General features: G+C 39.0%; 1 protein-coding gene and 1 pseudogene across 2 annotated transcripts in view; one reads left to right on the forward strand and one right to left on the reverse strand.

The window, feature by feature from the left end:
* The window catches only part of SLC35G2 (solute carrier family 35 member G2), a 40,740-nt gene that overhangs the window by 3,629 nt on the left and 13,661 nt on the right, over nucleotides 1–23,450 (reverse strand). The window lies entirely within an intron of this gene.
* LOC119044775 (protein tyrosine phosphatase type IVA 1-like) lies at nucleotides 7,558–8,054 on the forward strand (annotated as a pseudogene).

Below are 23,450 nucleotides of genomic sequence, written 5' to 3' on the forward strand. Positions count from 1 at the left end.
CAACAGCATCCTAACTAGCCCCTTTGAATCTCAGTCATTCTCCCCTAAAATCCCTCTGTTATACTACTATTACATTAATCTGCCTTCAAAATACTCAAAACAAAAACTTCCCTCAAGCTTGCCTCATTCAAGAACCTACAATGATTTCCTAGTAACTACCTCATCAAATCTCAATTTCTCTGCCTGGCTCTCCAAGACCCTGCCTAGTATAACCCCTGTCAATACTTGGCTGCTTAGCACACATACTTTGATCAGTCCAACATTCATCCTGTCCTCACTCCCCACGTGTACATATCATTTCTCTAAACCTTTATGTTCAATAGTTTCCCCTCTGCTCCAACTCTCTACAAAATGTTTCTTTTAAGAAGGCCCAGTCCAGATTTTTTTGAGAACTCGACTTCCGCCAAGATGGAGGTTTAGGTGGATGTGCCGTGCCTCCTCACACAACCAAGTTTAGGGACAACTAAATATTAGCATCAGAAAACACAACCAGAACACGGAAAACTGAACTTTTCGGAAGTCCGCTAACAACAAATTCTTCGGCAAGACCGGTAAGGGGCGAAACCGGCGTCAGGTGAGGAGTTACAAAGGAGGGCTCGATTGACCCGGGCGCGGAATCCAGACGCGCGAATCCAGTCGCACGGGTTCCAAACCCAGGATTGGACCTAGTGAGCGACCGGGCGGCCCACCGGGTGAGCGACTACGGAGGAGTCAGTGGGGAGGCGGTGGCAGCAAGTTGACTGTGGTTGCCTGGTTGCACGCGGGTGAGGGAGTGAGCGGTTGGACTCGGCGGGGCGGCGGCGCCATTTCCCCGCTCTGACCACGCCCCCACATACAGCGTCACAACCCAGCGACCTGGGAATCCAAGGCGCTGCTCCTCCCACTTAAAGGGCCAGAACAGACCAAAAATGTCGCAGGGAGACCTCAAAGCCCCAGAGATAAATCTAAGTGACGAAGAAATAGCAAATCTCTCAGACGCACAGTTTAAAACACTGGTCATCAGCTTCCTCACAGATCTGGTGGACTATAGCCACAAATTAGAGAAACATATGAAGGCTAAATTAAGGGAAATGAATGGAATTCCACAGGAAAACCATAGAGATGAAAAAAAAACTGGGACTCAAATCAATGGAGTGGACCAGAAGGAAGAAGAAAAAAATCATCAAACAGAAAGGAATGAAGAAATAAGAATTCAGAAAAATGAGGAGAAGCTTAGGAACCTCCAGGACATCTATAAACGCTCCAATATCCGAATTATAGGGGTACCAGAAGGGGGAAAGACACAACCACCAGTGGAAAAACTATTTGAACAAATAATAAAAGAAAATTTCCCCAATCTGGCAAAGGAAATAGACTTCCAAGAAATCCAAGAAGCCCAGAGAGTACCAAAAAAGTTGGACTCAAAAAGAAACACACCAAGGCATATCATAATTACATTAGCCAAAATTAAAATGAAGGAAAGAATCCTGGAAGCAGCAAGAGGTAAGGGGACAATCACCTACAAAGGAGTCCCCATCAGGCTGTCAGCAGATTTCTCAAAAGAGACCTTACAGGCAAGAAGGGGCTGGAAAGAAATATTCCAAGTCATGAAATCTAAAGACCTACAACCAAGATTGCTCTACCCAGCAAAACTTTCATTTAGAACGGAAGGACAGATAAGGTGCTTCTCAGATAAGACCAAATTCAAGGAGTTCATCATCACCAAGCCCTTATTATATGAAATGTTAAAGGGACTTACCTAAGAAAAAGAAGTTAAAGAAACATGAACAGTGAAAGGACAACAAACTCACAGTTATTAACAACCACACCTAAAACGAAAGCAAACTAAAAGGACAGCTAGATCAGGAGTGGAAACATAGAAATGAAGATCTCAAGGAGGGTTAGCAACAGGGGAGTGGGAGGAGGAGACGGGGGGAGAAGGTACAGAAAACAAGTAGCATAGACAGTAGATAGAAAATAGATGGGGGGGGGCAAGAATAGTATGGGAAATATAGAACCTAAAGGACTTGAGACACATGGACATAAACTAAAGGGGGGTAATGGTGGGGTTGGGGGGGCAGGGTGGAGGGGAATGAAGGGGGGAATAGAACAACTGTAACAGCATAATCAATTCAAAAAAAATAAATTTATAAAAAAAAAAAAAAGAAGGCCCAGTCCAAATTCTACCTTTTAGAAATAAGCCTTCTTTGACCACTCTAGCCACATATTTTCCTTCTTTGTTTAACATCTGCAATAGTTCTTACAATTTTTGTAGTCTAATTATTTTTTGTTCGGTTGTCTCAGTGGAGTTTTGTCTCCAATCACTGTACCCAAACTTGCTATGTTGTCTCCTTTCCTTGCTAGTCAGTAACTGTCTTAATGATATCTCAGATCACATAATTTCCTACTTGCTGTCCATTGTTAAAATTGTGACATATCAATTCAAATCCTCCCCTTTCCCCCCTGCATGCCAGATTTATAGCTCCAAGGCCAAAAATAGGGAGAGGATGTGTTCTGTTATTTCACTCCTCCCATCCCCTTTCATTGGAGTCTCTTGGGAGAGCAATATGGTCTGCCTCTGGGATGCTTTCTCCATATCCCTTTTCTAGGCCATAGCTTCCTCATGTACTGGCACAGAGAGGAAGGCAAAGGAAAGGGACACATGTCTCATATATTGGCTTCTGTTGTGTGATGGGTTTTTGATGTATAACCTTGACTAGGCTGAACTACATCCCCCAGGTATTTAATCAAACACTAATCTAGCTACTGCTGTCAAGTTATTTTGCAGATCTGATAAAAATCCCTAATCAGATGACTCTGAGTTAATCAAAAGAAGACTATCCTGACCTAACTGGTGAACCCCTTTAAAAGAGGGCTTAAGCTTTCCTTGAGCTTGGAGATTGCAAACAGTTCAAGCCCTTGAAGTTCCAGCCTGCTCATGATCTTCCTTTCCTTACTTACTACCCGTGGACAACAAACTTCAGCCTGTCCCCAGGAGGTTCCAATATGCTCCTGATCTTTTTTCTAGCTGCCTGCCCTACAGATGTCAGACTTGTTTATCCAGCCCTCTCAATTTCATAAGTCAATTCCTTGTAATTAATTAATCTACTGGTTCTGTGTCTCAGGTTGAACCCTGACTCTGATACTTGTTGGAATTCTCTCTTTGACTGTTGTCTTTATTTCTCTGTTAACTCTGATAAGCTACTGATACCTTCCAGGTTGCAGACATCCAAATGCAAGCTATCAGGTAAATTCCACAGGGCTCCAGTGCTCAAATCCCTGATGTGGAACAGCTTCCTTTCCTAAGGCTTACGGCCCACAGATTTTTGCTGCTTGGTCCTCTTACCCAGTAGTCAGCTCTCTTGGGCAGGCACCAGTAAGTATTCATTTGGCCCTAGGAAACACATATTCTCACCACTCCAGTGAGTATACAGGCTGCTTATCATTGCCTCCTTGTCTCCAATTTTCTTTTTCTGCTCAAGCAAGCAAAGGGCGAATTAAAATATGCTAAGCAGAATTCCAACTGGGGAATGAGAAAGCACATGCAATTGTTGCAAATGATGACCTGGTAACCTTTAGCCTGACTGTATTTGAGTATCAAGAAGAGAAAAAATAATGACTATGGAAGAAATACACAACTTTAACACAGACAACAAAGACATTAAAATTATTAGATGTTTTGCTCAGTTTGGTTCAGTCACCAATTCAAATGGAGACTGCAGTCAAGAAATCAAGAAAAGGCTGATATTCAGAAAGGCTGCAAAGGAAAAATTAGGGAAGATCATCAAGAGTGAAGATGTGTCATTAGAGACCAAGACTAAGATCGCCCCCATCCTCATACTGCCAGTTACCATGTACTCAAAGTTGGACATTAAAGACCAACAGGGAAAAAAATGATTTGTTTCAACTATGGTGTTAAAACACAGCTCCATGGACACTGGACTGCCAGAAAGATGAACAAATGGGTCCTATAGCAAATTAAGTCTGAAATATTGTAGGAGGTAAAAATGACAAAACTAAAGCTATCCTACTTCAGGCATATCAAGAGATGGCCAGGTTCTCTGAAAAAGATAATCATTCTGGGGCAAATAGAAGGCAAAAGGAAAAGAAAAGTAACAAAAGATAGACTGATTCCATAAATGAAGCCATAAGCATGAGTCTACAGGAGCTGAGCAGGGCTGTTGAGGAAAGGATATTGTGGATATCACTCATTCATAGAGCCACCAGGAGTCAGAGGTGACTCAGTAGCATGTAACAACAACAAAACCTTCACCCTCAGTTAGGTTTAAGGGGGAACATTCCTCTCTCTACCCATAAGGAAAAAGCACAACATTCTTTCTTCTTAGACCAAAGACCCATAACAGATAATATGATCCCTGGGACAGACTATATTTTCCAAAGAGAGCCACTAATCTAGTATCTTCTATACTACATATTTGGGGTTTTAAATGTGATTTTGACATTATTAAATAGAGTGGTAGGGTCTATATCTCCTCCTATTAAAAGTAGGCAGACTTCTGTGACTGTTTCAACCAAGAATATGGTAGGTGACATACTGTAACTTCTCTCACCTCATAAAAGCTGATAGAGCTATTCTTTCATAGCTGTAACACTTGTGCTTGCAGCTGTGAGCCACCAGGTAAACAGTTTGACTGCTCTGAGGCCACCATGCTGTGAAGCTCAAACTAGCTCATGAAGAGAAACCACCTAGAGAGGTCCTGAGACTACATGAAGAAAGAGAAATGTCTTGTCATCCCCAAGTGGCTCTAGCCCTAACTGTTCAACTCTAGCCACCCATCTCAAGTATATAAGAGACCCTGGGTCAGAATCATCCAGCCAAGACCTTTCCAAATTCCTGATCTACAGAAGCCATGACATAATAAAATGATTGTCATTCTTTTAAGCCACTAAGCTTTGGGGTGATTGTTACCTATGATAGATAACTGGAACACCCATTACCCTCCACAGAATTTGAAGGAATAGGAAGGTGGAGTGATCTCATTGTTAAAGAATAAGGACTCTTATATCTAGCCCTAATTGATTGGCTTTTGAAAGTGGGATATATTGTCCTCCATTGTAGAATCCCAGATGCTAATACTGCTGTATTAGGAAAGTTTTATTCAACATCCTGTTAAATAAAGACTTGCACTGTTTTGCACCTGTTGAATAAAAACTTGCACCTTACCTTGCACTGTTATTTTCACTGAGCAATTTTTGTTCATTTCTGTCAATGGATTAGTCTATAATAGATATATGCCAGCATTTTCAATACCATTAGTATTATATTTTGTCCCACTGATGCAAATCCATCTTATAATAAAGGACTATTTGGCAGTCTTTCTAGTTTTCATTTAATTTCAGTCTTCATGAGCCAATTCTTGAAAGGAACCTGGAATCCCGACTAGTTCTTTTATCTTTGCACGTGTAAGCTTTCAACATCTGAGAATTTCAATAAATACTGAGGAACCTTATGCCTAGCACCATGCTAATCTACATACATATGAAGGTAAATAAAATAGGCATGGTCCCTGTACTCACAGAGCTTACAGATTAGTGGAAGAGACAACAAGTTCAAATTTAATATTTGTTAAGTTAATAATGCAAGCAACCACATGGGTACAGGGGACTGTTAGAGCACAAACAAAGGGCATCTAACCCAAATATGGGGAATCTTAGTAGGTGTCCAGGTGGAAATGAAGCCCAAACTGGAAATGTAAGCATACATAACAATCAAGTAAAGAGGAAAGAAAAAAAATTTTTTAAAGGAAAGGAATTTACAAGTCAGAAATGTTGCTTTTGAGTTCTGGATTTGCCAACAACTGAAGTAATATGTCTATTTTAAGAGAAAGAGTTTTAGATGATAATTGCTGGGATCTTTTGACTTAACTCTTAAAAATAAGTTTGTCTTTTTATAGATTTCACACTTATAGTTTTGATATTTCTCCTATGCAAGATCACTGTGCAGTTCAGTGATCACAATTTTGCAACATCTGCTTGTTTTAACTAATATGCCAACTCAGCGCCTCCTTCCTCACAGAGACTAGGGGTCTGAACTGATCTCATGCTCTAGTTCCTCTGACAAGGATTTATATGGGGAGATGTCCTCTAATGCAGAGTTATCCGTTTCAGCTGTGCTGAGAATTCAGCTAAGTAGAGGGAATGTAAACAAAGGACCAGTAGACCAGCCTGCCAGGCTACAAAAATGCCAGACACAAATGGATTTAAAGGTTGCATAGTTTGTTGTCTCCTTGAATAAAACAATGGGCACAACTCAGTGTGGCAAGACCAAAACCAATATTTTTGTCCAAAGGAGGCACTCTTTCCTAAGCTACATCCCACAACATAAGGTCCAAGGTCACTTCACTCCTAAAGGTGAGAAAACAAACACTGACATATCTACTGTCTTGGTAGAAATCCTTAGGACAATTCTTTTATGGTACCTAAGGCAAATGCCACTTGGTAACAAGAGTTTCTTTAATTACTAGATTGATCCCTAAATTGGTAAAATGTTCTAGATATAAATCTGGCTAGTGCAACTTGGTTATAATACAGTGGTTTAAATGTGGGCACTAATGTGATATTTGACACTAAAGAGCTGATATGTTACTACCTTATACCTGAACAGCCTACCCCCAGGGTATCCTTAGTAACCCCAATAAGCTTAAACATCCTTGCTCTGAATGAAAATGTAAAGCCACCTAACTGGTCACCTAATATGGAGGATCCAACAACCATCTTTTCAGGATATCATGAGACATCAAGACATACATAGGATCTGTGCTATTACATGTATCTCTTAAGACCTGCTGAGAAAAGCATCCCTTCCTTTGATCTTATGAAAAAGGGCCCATGTTCTGGGGCCCCAAAGACTGTCAGCATGATTCTACCCTCCTTATGCTAAGCCCTGCCAGGAATGATGATAAGACACAATCCTTAATATCCCTCTTTGGATAGGAATTATTCTTTCTCTTCGCCATAGTAACTCATGAAGATCAGAAGGACTGGAGGCAGCATTTAAGTTTGTGCTTTATTAAAACTCTTTGAGTTTAGGTTCTGCAAAGCCTTTGTCCCACTGCCGTGACTACTGCCGCCTCTAGACTGACTGTATGATTAGGCCACTATCTTCAATGAGGAAACATATTCTTTTCTGTGGTATTCTTGGTCACACATTTATGGAGTTTCTGGAGGGCAGTGACACAGCATGACCTCCGTGCAAGCAAGTGAACTGTAGAAATTTATTACTACTCCACCAAGAAGCCCATGTAAGAGTGGTTAACCTGGCACAGAAGTGTTAAATTGAAATCAACACTTGTACAAGTGTTCTGACCTGTATGGGGTAAACCTCAGTGCACTTCCTTTCCATTGCCTCAGTATGACTGGATTGAAGAATTGCTGCTTCTTGCTAGGAGGTACATTTCATTTCCCATTACTCCCAGCTTCGTACTCAAAGCACTGAGAATTTCAAGTGGAGTATATTGAAGGAGACTGTTCCTTTGCATCATTTCTGTATAAAATTTTTAAATTCTTTTATAAACCCATTGAGTGTTTTTTAACTAAATTAACACAGCTCCAGTGTATTGCTGGGCTCCTGTGGAAGTCACATATAAGAACATGAGATTTCTTATTATACACAATCCAACCAATGCGACCTTAAACAAATTTACAGAGGAACTTAAGAAGTATGGAGTTACCACAATAGTAAGAGTATGTGAAGCAACTTATGACTCTACTTGTGGAGAAAGAAGGCATCCATGTTCTTGACTGATCTTTTGATGATGATGTACCACGATCCAACCAGATTGTTGGTGATTGGTTAAATCTTGTAAAAACTAAATTTCATGAAGAACCTGGTTGTATTGCAGTTCACTGTGTTGCAGGACTTGGGAGAGCTGCAGTACTTGTTGCCCTAGCGTTAATTGAAGGTGGAATGAAATATGAAGACAGTACAGTTCATAAGACAAAAATGTCAAGGAGCTTTTAACAGCAAGCAACTTTTGTATTTGGAGAAGTATTATCCTAAAACGTGGCTGCGCTTCAGACTCCACAGTCATAAAAACAACCGTTGCGTTCAGTGAAATGGGTGCCTGATGTGATTGCCTTGGGAAGTGGAACTTGGGATAGGACCTAATTTGTCATACACATTAGCCAACATATTGGCTTGGTGAATAAATCTAATGAAGCTTCCATAAGAGTATTAAAAAGCAGTTTTACCAAGCTACAAGCTTGACAGAATTGCAACCTCTGTGTTTTTTGGTTTTGATCAACCTGTTTTGACACTTAGCAAAAGATTCTTACTGTTCAGCTTTAAAATATGCTTATCATTTCTACCAACTAACTTTTCCTGAAATCATGCAATATTGAGTTATATCTTTAAATCTATTCCCATGCCAGAATCTTATCAATATATGAGATTTAGAAAGATTAGGTATCAAAATGTCCAGCACAATACTTGTATATTTTTAGTATCATACAGAACTAAAATCCCAGGCACTATGAACACTCAGGACCTTATGTGGTTTATCCCTTCATTCATTTCAAACATAGAAAGTGGGGCCTATGTGCTTATTTGCCTGCTCACTTTATGTTTACATCCCCCACATTCATACAAGTATACATAAGGCTTGCTCAACTTTTTGATTTTTCTACAAAGTCTTAGTGATTATTTAATGTTTTCCTATAAATCTCATTTTGTGCTGTATGGAAAGCCTCCACTTTGAAAATCTACATTGTATAGAAGCACATATCTTTAATGTCTCCAGACAAAACTTCTATGTCTCCATAAAAATTAACTATCTCCAGACAGTTATGTTTACACTTGGGGCACAACTTTTAGGGAGGGCCTGAGAAAAGAATGGGAGGAGGCTATTAAATATTTTTAGTAAAATGTTGCCTTTGTCTTGTGTGGAACATGTAGATAATGCTCTTTAGTAAATTTTTTAAAAGGTAAAGGTAGAAATGCCTTGTTGTAGCTAAAACAATTCTTAATCATAAAAATTATGAAATTTTTGTATTTGTTTTCATACATTCTGAAGTTGTTTACCAACTTATTTGTTTGACATGTGATTTTTTTCCTTCCTACCCTCTCTTGCAAAAAAAAAGTGGGTTTTTGCCAATGAATTGAGCAGACATCTAATATTTTACATGCCTTTTGAGCTGTGTAACTTAATATTTGGATAATTGATAATTTGTTTTATTATGTAATTGATAAAATGGTGATGTGTATTAATCTGTGGTTATAATTCTGTGGGAGAAATAATTTGTCAGTGTTCACCAGCTTGTAAAAAATCTAGTGTGAGAGCTAAAACATCTAAATACATAATGAAATGCCAAAAAAAAACAAAAACAAAAAACTTCAAGTCTGTATCTCTGTGTAAAAGCCCACTGCTTTAGAGAAAAATAATCTGCTTCTAAGCTCTCTTTCAGAAAAGAAACTATTTTCATTTTCCTGAAATCATAAATCCTCTAACAGTAAACAGTGGGGATGATGACATCTGTGTAGAATGTAAGAGAAAAAGCCCCAATCACATGACCACCCCTGCCACTGAGAATCCTAGCCCAAAACCTGGCTTCCTGCCATCCAAACTAAGTTGTACACATTTCACTCCTCTGGGCCATTTCCCTGTGCCAGTTGACATTTTCCCTCTGCCTCCTTTTGTTATTCTTTTGTTATTCTCTTTGTTATTCTCTTTGTTATCCTTTTGTTATTCTCTTTGTGTATGACGTAGTTACATTTTTAAAAAAACAATGTTTCCTGTGTGAGTTTAGGGGGAGAGGGGAACCTAAGTACTTAAACAGATGAATGGATAAAGAAAATGTGGTATATCCATGCCATCAAATTATTACCCAACCATAAAAAGGAATGAAATTTCAATACATACTATAATATGGATAAAACTTGAAGATATGTGCTAACTGAAATGTGCTAATGGAAATAAGCCAGACACAAAGGACAAATATTATATGATTCTACTTATATGAGGTATTTTGAATAGGCAAATTCATAAAAACAAAATAGGTTAGAGGTTAGAGGGCCTGTGGGGAAGAGGAATGGGTGGTTATGCTTAATGATTATAGGGTTTCTGTTTGGGATAATGAAAAAGTTTTGGAAATGGTGGTAATGTTTGCACAATATTATAAATGTAATTACTGCCATTGAATTGTACACTTAAAATGGTTAAAATGGTACAATTGTGTTATGCATATTTTATCAAAATTTTTTAAAATAATAAAAAAGAAAAACGGGGGAGAAAGGCAGTGGTTCCTCCAGTGTGTTTAAGAAGAGGGGGAGGCAATACTAGGCACTGGTATTTTTTAAAACCTCCCTCATAATCCTAATGTATAACTTTCCTGGGTGAGAACCACTTGGCTAAATTACCTAAGGGCCCTTCTGGCTTTAAGACTTAATGAATGTATGGGCTACTGCATGGCTAAGGAAGACAGGAATGGCACAGGGCTGGAAAGCTTTTTGTTTTTGCTTTTAAAGTGGATGCTGAAGCCAGACTGCCTGGATTTGAATCCTATCTACATGTAATATTGTGATTTAGAAGAAATATATATTTGGCCATTCAGATGACCAAAAGTATATTTCTCATATATGTTTGACTTTTGTCCACAGTTCCTGCCTCAGAGCTCCCAAAACCCTTGGAATTCCCTAAGTGACGAGAGTTGTATTAGGAAGCTGACTTTTGGAAAGCACCTAAGGATGGACGCTGGTTGCAAGGAAAGCCAACCAAATGATTAGAGGTTGGGAATTTTAGTCCCATCTATGACCTCTGGGGAGGGGAGAGTGCCTGGAGTTTGACTCAATCACCAATTGCCAATAATATAATCAACCATGATTATAATGTAATGAAGTCTCCATAAAAATCCAAAAGGACTTGAATAGGCACTTCTCCAAAGAGACATATAAATGGGTCAATAAACATATGAGAAGATTAAAGCCATAATGAGGTATCACCTCACACCGGTCAAAATGGCTATCATTAATAAACCAAAAAACAAGTACTGGGAAGATTGTGGAAAAAAGGGAACCCTTGTGTACCATTGGTGGGAATGCAGATTGGTACAGCCACTGTGCAAAACAGTATGGAGATACCTCAAAAAATTACAAATGGAACTGCCTTATGACCCAGAGGTTCCACTTCTGGGTATATATTCAAAGAAACCCAGAACACTAATTTGAAAGAATATATGCACCCCTATGTTCATTACAGTGTTATTTACAATAGCCAAGCTATGGAAGCAACCCAAGTGCCCATCAATAGATAAATGGATAAAAAGCTGTGCTATACACAATAGAATATTATTTGGCCATAAAAAAGAATGAAATCTTAACCACTTGCAACAGCATGGATGGACCTAGAGGGTCTTACACTAAGTGAAATACGTCAGAGAAAGACTAATACCATATGGTTTCATTTATATGTAGAATCTAAAGAACAACATAAATGAACAAGCAACACAGAAACAGATTCATAAATACAGACAAAAGATTGATGGTTGCCAGAAGGGAAGGGGTTTTGAGGATTGGGTGAAAAATGTGAAGGGATTGAGAAGTACAGATTGGTAGTTACAAAATAGTCATGGAGATTAAAGTACAGCACAGGAAATATAGTCAATAATGTTGTAGTAAGTAGATATAGCGCCAGTTGGGTACTGGCAATATCAGGGGGAAGACTTTGTAAAGTAATGATTGTCCAACCCCTATGCTGTATACCTGAAACAAATACAAAATAATATTAAATGTAAACTACAACTGAAAATATTTAAAATATTTTTTAAAAGAGCACTTGCCCTGGACAGTGTCGCTCAGTGGATTGAGTGTCAGCCTGTGAACCAAATGGTCACTGGTTTGATTGCCAGTCAAGGGCACATGCCTGGGTTGCGAGCCAGGTCCCCAGTGCAGGATGCATTACAGGCAACCACACAATGATGTTTCTTTCTCTCTCTTTTTCCATCCTTTCCCCTCGCTCTAAAAATAAATAAATAAAATATTTTTTTTAAGACTACTGATATTTCTATAGGATTTTACAGGTCCAGATAGCCATATCTGTTCTCTTGATATCACTGCTCAATCAATGGTAATCTTAGGTAACCGACGACCTAGCTTTCTTTGATAGATGAAACTATAGAAATGTTCAGAAGCACTCTCCCTGTCCTCTGCCTTTAGCCTCTCATTAGCCAGGGTTTTGCAGAGATAAATTTACGCATGTGACTATGGAGGCTAGCAAGTCCAAAATCTCCAGTGGAGGGCTACAGGCTGGAGACCCAAAGAAGAGACAATGCTGTAGTTCAAGTACAAAGGCTTTCTAGGGCAGAACTCCCTCTTAGTCAGGGAAAGTCTTTTGCTCTATTCAAGACTTCAACTGATTAGAATAGGCCCACCCATATTATTGAAGGCAACCTGCTTTATTCAAGTCCGCAAATTTAAATGTAAATCTCATCCAAAAACACCATGACAAAAACACCCAAAGTAATCTTTTGACCAGCCTAACTGACACATAAAGTTAATCATCACAGCCTCATGCTCTGCTTGTCTTCCACATGCATACAAGTCCTGGCTATTCCAACCACAGGAAATTCTTTGAATATGTCCTGCTTTTCCAGGTCTCTGGGTTTTTACATATGTTTTTCTACTTTAGGGAATATCTCTTCCTGTTTTTTTACCTGGTAAATTTCTAGTCATTCTGTAAGGCCCAAATTAAATATCACCTTTTCTAGGAAAACTTCCTAGGCTACCTTCCACCCAGTGTGAGTTAGGTATCCACCCACCCCAGTGCTTTCATTATACCTTCAACCATAGAATTTATTGCACTGAATTACAACTGTGTTTTTGTTTTTCCTCTTTCACTAAATTATGAAGGATTTTTAAAAATATTTTAAATTTATTTTTAGAGAGGGGAAGGGAAGGAGAAAGAGAGGGAGAGAAACCAATGTGTGGTTGCCTCCTGAGCACCCCCTTCCTGGACACCTGGCCCACAACCCAGGCATGTGCCCTAACTAAGAATCAAACCAGCAACCCTTTGGTTCGCAAGCAGGTGCTCAATTCACTGAGCCATGCCAGCCAGGTCAGAATGTGAAGGTTTTTAATCACACAGGTGTTAAAATTAAGTTTTACTAATTACTATATTTGCAGCATCTAGCATAGTACTTGGCATGAGATAGGTGTTTGTTGACTAAATTAATGAACTATTTTATTTTTATTTTTTAATTGTTGTTCGATGGATGGAACTGGAAAGCATTATGCTGAGTGAAATAGGCCAGGCATTGAAGGACAAATACCATATGATCTCACCTTTGACAGGAAGCTAAAGAATAAAACAAACAAGCAAACAGAATAAAAACAAAGACACTGAAATAGAGAACAAGTGGGCAGCGACCAGAGGGGGAGAGGGAAGGGAACTTAAGGGGAAAAAGGGGGAGGGATTTTGAGGAACAAGTATGAAAGACACAGAGATGAGGACTGGGGGGGGGGAATGAGAGAGAGGGGGGAGACCGGGTGGGGGGCGGGTGGGATGGGAGAAATAGATAAAACAAAAATGTACTTGAAAAGTAACTAAATAAAATTTAATATTTAAAAAAATAATAAAATAAAATAAAATTGTTGTTCAAGTACAATTGTCTCCATTTTCACCCACCTTGGCCTGCCACCCTACTCATCCCAGACTCCCAGCCACGAACCTACCCCCTTTGGCTTTGTCCATGTGTCCTTTAGACATGTTCCTTGGTAGACCTTCTTCTACTTTCCCCCGTTATCCCTCTCCCCCACCCACTCTGGTTACTGTCAGTTTCTTCTTTAATTTAATGTTTCTGGTTATATTTTGCTTGCTTATTTGTTTTGTTGATTAGGTTCCACTTATAGGTTACATCATATGGTATTTGTCTTTCTCTGCCTGGCTTAGTTCACTTAACATAATGCTCTCCAGTTCCATTCATTGCAAAGGGTAGGAGCTCCTTCTTTCTTTATATTACATAGTATTCCATTGTGTAAATGTACCATGGTTTTTTTTACCCCCTCATTTGCTGATGGGCACTTAGGTTGCTTCCAGCACTTGACTATTGTAAATTGTGCTGCTATGGACATTAGGGTGCACAAATTCTTTTGTATTGGTGTTTCAGGATTCTTAGAGTATAATTCCAGCAGTGGTATTGCTGGGTCAAAAAGCAGTACCATTTTTAGTTTTCTGAGGAAATTCTATACTGTGTTCCACAGTAGCTGCACCAGTCTGCATTCCCACCAACAGTGCACTAGGATTCCCTTTTCTCCACATCCTCTCCAGCCCTTATTGTTTGTTGATTTGTTTATGATGGCCATTCTGACCGGTGTGAAGTGGTATCTCATTGTGGTTTTAATTTGCATCTCCCTGAAGGCTAGTGATGCTGAGTATCCTTTCATATGTCTCTGGGCCCCTTGTATGTCTTCCTTGGAGGGGTGTCTGTTTAAGTCCTTTGTCCATTTTTTAATTGGTTTTTTTGTTTTCCTGGAGTGGAGTCATGTGAGTTCTTTATATGTTTTGGAGACCAAACCCTTCTCCAAAGTATCATTAGCAAATATATTTTCCCATACAGTTGGTTCCCTTTTCATTTTACTGCTGTTATCTTTAGCCATACAGAAGCTTTTAATTTTGATGAAGCTTAATTTGTTTATTCTTTCCTTTATGTCCCTTGCTCTAGGGGACATACTGATGAAAATACTGTTGTGTAGAATATCTGAGATTTTCCTATGTTCTCCTCTAGAACTTTTATGGTGTCTTGATTTATATTTAAGTCTTTTATCCACTTCTAATTTATTTTTGTGTATGATGTGAGTTGGTCACTAAGTTTCATTTTTTTGCATGTAGCTGTCCAGATCTCCCAACACCATTTCTTGAACAGGATATTTTTACTCCATTTTATGCTTCTGCCCTCTTTGTCAAATATTAATTGACTATAGAGACATGGGTTTATTTCTGGGCCCTCTATTCTGTTTCATTGATCTGTGTGTAAACAGCAGGATACAAAGTCAATATTCAGAAACTGAAGGTATTTTTGTATACCAACAATGAAATATCAGAAACAGAAATCAGGGGGAAAATCCCATTTGATATAGCAACAAGAAAAATAAAGTACCTAAGAATAAACCTAACCAAAGAAGTAAAAGACCTGCATTCAGAAAACTATACAATACTAAAGAAAGAAATTAAAGAAGATATAAACAAATGGAAGCATATACCATGTTCATGGACTGAAAGAATTAATATAATCAAAATGTTCATGCTATCCAAAGCAATTTATGGATTCAATGCAATCCCTATTAAAATACCAATGACATATTTCACAGATAGAGAACAAACATTTCAAAAATTCATATGGAACCATTAATGACCCCAAATAGCCACAGCAATTTTGAGAAAGAAGAACAAAGTAGGAGGAATCACAATACCTGATATAAAACTACATTACAAGGCCACAGTAATCAAAACAGTCTGGCACTGGCATAAGAACAAACACATAATGAACTATTTTTTAAATGAGGCAAATTTTGTTAACAAAATGTAACTAGCTATAGATATAGTTGATGACTTAAAATAAGGAGCCTTACTTATTAAAACACTTTAAAGTCCTTAACAATATTGTAAGAATAATAAAATATTAGTGTGTGCAGTTTGGCTAAGAGAATTTATATATTTGGCTTCTCTAGTGCTGGCTCTATTTCTTTCTTTTAAAAAAAGATGTTATTTATTTATTTAGAGAAAGAGAAGGTAGGGAGAAAGAGAGGGAGAGAAACATCAATGTGAGAGAAATGTTGATCAATTACCTCTTGCACACACCTCAACCTGGGACCTGGCCTACAACCAGCCATGTGCCCTAACCAGGAATAAAACCAGTGACCTTCCACTTTGTGGGACAACACCCAACCAGCTGAATGACACTGATCAGGGTGTGCTAGTTTTATTTCTGTTGCTAGCTCTCCCATATTTCCTTTAACATTAAATTCCTCAGGCATAAGTGGAACTGTTCCTAAAGTAATGTGTATCTGTTTTTCTTAATTAAATCATTCTCAATGAATTAGAAGGGTACTAGAGATAAATGTCTTTCAGCAATACCAGAGTGAATTTCAGTTGCTATTCCCCTGCTTCTAGTGCACACCTCAAAGTTTGGCCCACTCAAGTGAGTCCTACCACTACCAAGTCTACAGTAGTTCCTCATCAAGATCCCCAGGCTTGCTCACAACAAGCTTCTGACTCAGAACTATTTACCACCATCAGATCTCTAAATAAAATACAACTTTTTTGTTCATTCCTATTACAAAAGTAACAAGTTTATTGTAGAAAATTCAGAAATTTGGGAAAGTGAAGAAAATAAAAAACACTCAGAATACTACTAGCCTGAGATAAAACTATTGAGCCTCTCCAGGCACTTTTCTATTTGTGAATATTTTCTTTTTCAGAAATGGTATCAAGCACTCTATCTTATTTTATGACTTTTGCATTTTACTTATCAATACATTGTAAATATTTTCGCATGTCATGAAATATTCTACAACATCACTTTTAATGGCTAATTGATATGGGTCCAGCAATGGGCTTTGAACAGAATAGGTCAATCAGTAACTTCAGATTTCTGAGAATTGAAAGGCAAATGGGACGGCCAACTGCCACCAATCCTTTATGCAAGAATAGATCCATGACCATTACAGGAAAAGCTACATATGTGAAAATGAACAGATAACAACTCTGAAGTCTTCCCACTGAATGCAAATGAAGGAATGGTTTTTGATGTCCAGGAGAAGATGGTGAAAAAACAGGAGCTAAGTCACGATTATTCATGTTTGTCTCTTTGTTCTCCATTTAGATATTATCTATGGAGAGAACCTAGCTGAGACTCAAAGAGAAATAAAGTATGTCTTTATACATATTTTGTGTGTTTATTTAGGGTCAACACACTGGTTTTGAAAGGACTTGAGGCAACCATTCAATTAGAGTTAAAGGAAAAATGAAACCACAGGAAATATCAAGTGTAGATGCATCCAAGCACCTGGGATGTGCTCTCTTGGATTGTTTGGTCCTGAATATGGTTCTAGATTCTCTAATTATAATTATATCACATAATTATAATAGCTATGTTTATTTAGTCCCTTTTCTTTGCCAGGCACATACTAGGAACTTAATTTTTTCATTTAAAGGTCAAAACAACTCTATGAAATAGGTATATAACCTCCATTTTAATGTGAGGAAATGGGTTCCCAGAGGTTGAGTCACTTTCAAGTTAGTGGGGAACATAAACAGTTCATAGCAGAGACAAAATTCAGATCCAAATCTGCCTTCCCAAAGCCCTTTCTTCTGTATTATACTGCAAAGTAACCATCTGTGGTAGGCAGAATAATGCTCCCCAACTCCTCATCCCCCACAGAAATCTCCACATGTTAATTCCCAGAATCTGTGAATACATTATGTGCAAAGGGGGAATTAAGTTTGCAAATAGAATTAAGACTGCTAATCAGCTGACCTTAAAATAGGGATACTATCCTGGATTATTTGGGTGAGCCCAATATAATCACAAAGGTCCTTAAAAGTGGAAGGAAGAACCCTGGCTGGTGCTGCTCTGTGGATTGAGTGCTGGCCTGCAAACCAAAGAATCATAGGTTTGATTCCCAGTCAGGGCACATGCCTGGGTTGTGGGCCAGGTCCCCAGTTGGGAGCATGCAAGAGGCAACCACACATTGATGTTCCTCTCCCTCTCTTTCTCCCTCTCTTCCCCTACCTCTGAAAATAAATAAATAAAATCTTTTTAAAAAGTGGAAGAAAGAAACAGAAAACTTAGAGGACATGTGACAACAGAAGAAATGTCAGAGTGATGCAAGTGAGGACTCAGCCTGCTGTTGCAGGCACTGAAGACAGAAGGGACTCATGAGCCAAGGAATGTTGGCAGCCTCTAAAGCTGGAAAAGGCAAAGATATGGATCCCTTCTCTTGAGCTTCTAGAAAGTAACATATCCAGCCAACACCTTGGCTTTAGCTCAGTGATGTATGCATTAGACCTCTAACTTACAGAACTGCAAGATAAAAAAACTTGTGTTGTTTTAAGTCACTAAGTGGTGATTTGTTACAACAGCAACCAGAAAACTCACACCATCATTCTGTGAACATCTAAAGATTGGATTTGTATTCTTAGATAGAAAACCCACACTCTTAGCACCCTTTTGTATACAAAAGAACTGCTTGCATGTAATCCATGATTTTCCATAGAAAATAATTTAAAAAAATTTTTAAGATCTATAAAACTGTTGGATGACACTGAAAAGTTCTGGGTCCAGTGACATGGACAAGATCGTTTCAGCCTGATATAGAAACTACTTGCTGGCTTGCTTGCCCCCTGTGATACTGTTTTAAATGTCTGCTTTTAAGAACCACATCCTTGCAGATCATCTAGAAAAAAGTTATAAAACACTTCTCAATGGCCTAGTAAACTGGCCTGCTGGATGTATTTATTAAATATTGAGTGAGAACTTTGGTTAGACGCTATCAAATAGAATTTTGGATTAACAACCAATGCGGGACAACATGTCTAACCAATTCTGGAGGCAGCAGATCTGAATTTGAAGTCTGCTCTATCATCTTCTACCTGTGCAGGTATCACTCAAACGTTTAGAACCTCAGTTATTTCATGGGCTGATACTATCAACTTGAAGAGGTTATTAATAAGGATTCAGTGAAAAGAGAGATCAGAAGAACCTAGAATAATAGTTGGTACATAACAGGTGTTCAATATAGACAAGTCTGCTTCTTTCCTGTTAGTCAAATACTATGGAGATTTTGCCATTAAGCATAGTATAAAACTTATTTTTCTTCTCTGTTCTGTTTCCATAGCAAGAAGGCCTACACACAGTTTAAGAATTACTAAATTAGGAATTTTTTAAAGGATAAAACCATGCATTCTAGGAAATATTCATGAGACCCAGCTTGAAATCTGCTCCTCCAGCCTTTCCAATGATTTTAGAAACTTGATTCCTTGAATATATATTTCCAATTCCTTATATTATACTTCATTCTGACTGAAAGAGCTAGAGTGAGTTTTTTAAATATATTTTATTGATTATGCCATTACAGTTGTTCTATTTCCCCCCTTCATTCCCCTCCACCCTGCACACCCCCTCCCCCACCATTCCCCCCCTTTAGTTTATGAACACGTGTCTCAAGTTCTTTAGATTCTATATTTCCCCTACTATTCTTGCCTTCCCCCCCATCTATTTTCTACCTACCATCTATGCTACTTATTTTCTGTACCTTCTCCCCCCTTCTCCTTCTCCCACTCCCCTGTTGCTAACCCTCCATGTGATCTCCATTTCTATGGTTCACTCCTAATCTAGCTGTCCTCTTAGTTTGCTTTTGTTTTAGGTGTGGTTCTTAATAACTATGAGTTTGCTGTCCTTTCACTGTTCATATTCTTTATCATCTTTTTCTTAGATAAGTCCCTTTAACATTTCATATAATAAGGGCTTGGTGATGATGAACTCCTTGAATTTGACCTTATCTGAGAATTTGACCTTTCTCTGCCCTTTCATTCTAAATGAAAGCTTTGCTGGATAGAGCAATCTTGGTTGTAGGTCTTTGGATTTCATGACTTGGAATACTTCTTTCCAGCCCCTTCTTGCCTGTAAGGTCTCTTTTGAGAAATCTGCTGACAGTCTTATGGGAACTCCTTTGTAGGTGACTGTCCCCTTATCTCTTGCTGCTTCTAGGATTCTCTTCTTCATTTTAATCTTGGGTAATGTAATGATGATGTGCCTTGGTGTGTTCCTTCTTGGGTTCAACTTCTTTGGGACTCCCTGAGCTTCCTGGATTTCCTGGAAGTCTATTTCCTTTGCCAGAATGGGGAAGTTCTCTTTTATTATTTGTTCAAATAAGTTTTCCACCGGTGACTGTTCCTCTTCCCCTTCTGGTACCCCTATAATTCGGATGTCGGAGCATTTAAAGATGTCCTGGAGGTTCCTAAGCCTCTCCTCAGTTTTTTTAATTCTTGTTCTTCATATTTTTCTCCTTGGCCATTTTTTTCTTCCTTCTGGTCTACTCCTTTGACTTGAGTCCCAGTTTCCTTTCCATTATTATTGGTTTATTGTGCATTTCCCTACATTTCAATTAGTTTAGCCTTCATATGTTCCTCTAATTTGTGAATAAAATGAACCAGTTCTGTGAGCATCCTGATCACCAGTGTTTTGAACTGTGCATCTGAAAGTTTGGCTATTTCTTCATCGCTTAGATTTATTGGCTCTGGGGCTGAGTTGTTCTTGAGCCATGTTTTGATTTGTTCGTACCTCTTACTTATGAGGAGCAGAACCTTAAGTGTTCACCAGGGCGGGGCCACCCAAGTCGCTGGTTTGTGATGCTGTATGTGGGGGCAGGGTCAGAGAGGGACAATAGCGGTCCCCTCTGCGCTGTCCGTCTCACTGATCGCTCCTTCACCGGTTTATCGGTTTGGCCGAAGGGTTCGTTGTTGTCATACTTCCATATAGTTCAATTTTCTGTGGTTTCGCTGCATTTTTGTTGCTAAAACTTTGTTGTTTTTAAACTTGGTTGTGCAAGAAGGTACAATGTGTTCACCTACACCTCCATCTTGGCGGAAGTCCCCTGGAGTGAGTTCTATCTGCAACTAAATCCTGTCAGATACACAGAAACACTGGCATACCATGTCATGTTCAGAATTGAATCCTGCCAGTCAAGGAACCTCTCCTGCCCACTCTGCTTTTAACAGTATTATTTCAATAAAGATGCCAGTAAAGCATTAGTATTTTGAAATTTATGGAAGAGTATTTATTCACATAATGATTGTCTAATGAATCAAAGACCGAAGATAATGCTGGTGATCTCTTCAATACCTTTACATTGCTATTAACTCTTTTCTGGACGAGATAGGAGTGGAGTATAATAGTAATCCATAATAGGCAATTTGCCTACATTTTGTTCCTCGTGTAGTTATTGTTTGGAGAAAATAGCCTACAATTTATCAAGAAAGCTAGAATGGATTTTTGAAAGAATCTTCCAGCATTAGTTAGTAGACTGGGATAATACCTTAATATTTCCTTAACAATGGGTAGACAGCACTTTGAGCTCATACTAATGACATGCTTGCCAATAGTGGTAAATATGAATTTAGAACTGCTAATTGGGACAGAATCTCAATAATTCAAGCCATCTTCTACTAGGACTCTTTTAAATTTTATGCAATTAGACTTCTGGCCAATATGGAGGCATAGGTGGAAATACTGTACCTCCTTGCACAACCAAATTTAAGGACAATAAAGATTTAGAAACAAATACACAGCCAAAACAGACAGAAAATTGAACTGTACTGAAGTCCACAACAACGATACCATTCATCCACACCAGTAAGAGGGGAGGAGTCAGCGGAGAAGGATCCCGGCAGGAAAAAGCAGTGCCTGCCAGATCAACCCAGGCACGCAGGCTGCAGTTAGCAGATCCCAGGCGTGGGGTGGCAACAGGAAGACCCAATAAAGACGCAAGGTGGCTGGCTGACCGCGATCACACATTCACATGCAGATAAACCAGGTGAAAAAATGGACAGTGAGACAGACCACACAAAGTAAGGCCCCAAAGCTGGGAAATAAAGCCTAAAAGCACCGATTGGAAAAACTTTCGGGGGCTGAGATGCTGAGAGAGGCTCCCAGACTCACAGAAGAGTTTGTTGGAGAGACCCACAGGGTCCTAGAATGAACATAAGCCCACCCACACAGGAACCAGCACCAGAAAAACCCAATTTGCTTGTGGAAAGCAGCAGAGGGGACCGAAATTCGAGAGAGAGCATGGAACAAATGCCATTTCTCCTTCTTTGACCCCATCCCCAGTCACAACCCAAAGACTAGACTGACCTGCCAGGTGAATACCTAAGCTTTCGCCCCTCATCCATAACATGTGCAAACAGACCAAAAAATTATGGCTCAAGCAGAAGAAGAACTGAAAGCCCCAGAGCCAATACTTCTAAACGACAAAGAGATAGCCAACCTATCAGATGCACAGTTCAAAACACTGGTAATCAGGGTGCTCACAGAAGTGGTTGATTTTAGTCACGAATTATATGAACAAATGAAGGCTAAACTCAGTGAAATGAAGGGAAATGCACAGGAAACCAATAGTAATGGAAAGGAAACTGGGACTCAAATCAATGGAGTGGACCAGAAGGGAGAAAAAAATGACCAAACAGAAAACAATGAAGAAACAAGAATTCAAGAAAATTAGGAGAGGCTTAGGAACCTCCAGGACATCTTTAAACATTCCAACATCCGAATTATAGGGGTACCAGAAGGGGAAGAGGAAGAGCTACAAGTGGAAAACTTATTTGAACAAATAATAAAGGAGAACTTCCCCAATCTGGCAAAGGAAATAGACTTCCTGGAAGTCCAGGAAGCTCAGAGAGTCCCAAAGAAGTTGGACCCAAGAAGGAACACACCAAGGCACATCATCATTACATTAGCCAAGATTAACATGAAGGAGAGAATCCTAGAAGCAGCAAGAGATAAGGGGACAGTCACCTACAAAGGAGTTCCCATCAGACTGTCAGCTGATTTCTCAAAAGAGACCTTACAGGCAAGAAGGGGCTGGAAAGAGGTATTCCAAGTCATGAAATCCAAAGACCTACAACCAAGATTGCTCTATCCAGCAAAGCTTTCATTTAGAATGAAAGGGCAGAGAAAGTCAATTCTCAGATAAGGTCAAATTCAAGGAGTTCATCATCACCAAGCCCTTATTATATGAAATGTTAAAGGGACTTATCTAAGAAAAAGAAGATAAAGAATATGAACAGTGAAAGGACAGCAAACTCACAGTTATTAAGAACCACACCTAAAACAAAAGCAAACTAAGAGGACAGCTAGGTCAGGAGCAGAACCATAGAAATGGAGATCACATGGAGGGTTAGCAACAGGGGAGTGGGAGGAGGAGGGGGAGAGGGTACAGAAAATAAGTAGCATAGACAGTAGGTAGAAAAGGCAGGGGAAGGGCAAGAATAGTATGGAAAATATAGAATCTAAAGAACTTGTGACACATGGACATAAACTAAAGGGGGGGAATGGTGGGGGAGGGGGTGTGCAGGGTAGAGGTTAATGAAGGGGCAAATGGGACAACTAGTGGCATAATCAATAAAATATATTTTAAAAAAGGAACTTGTGACATATGGACATGAACTAAAGGGGGGTATGATGGAGGGGTATGCAGGGTGGAGGGGAATGAAGGGGGCAATGGGACAACTATAATGGCATAATCAATAAAATATATTAAAAATAATAAATAAAAAACAAAGAAAATTATGCAATTACTCTGGAAATGCAATTATCAAGGCAAATTTGTTTTAATAATAAAGGAAGGAGAGAGAAGAAATCATCATGCTGCCTTCCCTATACACCAGCCAGGGCGCAAATTTGTTTTCTTATAATTCTCTTGTATACTCTGTCCACTCTCCCAAGCATTTCTACTCAAATCT

The sequence above is a fragment of the Artibeus jamaicensis genome, unplaced genomic scaffold (genome assembly GCF_021234435.1).
Source record: "Artibeus jamaicensis isolate MK-2021 breed Jamaican fruit bat unplaced genomic scaffold, CSHL_Jam_final contig_519, whole genome shotgun sequence".
In the NCBI taxonomy this organism is placed as follows: domain Eukaryota; kingdom Metazoa; phylum Chordata; class Mammalia; order Chiroptera; family Phyllostomidae; genus Artibeus; species Artibeus jamaicensis.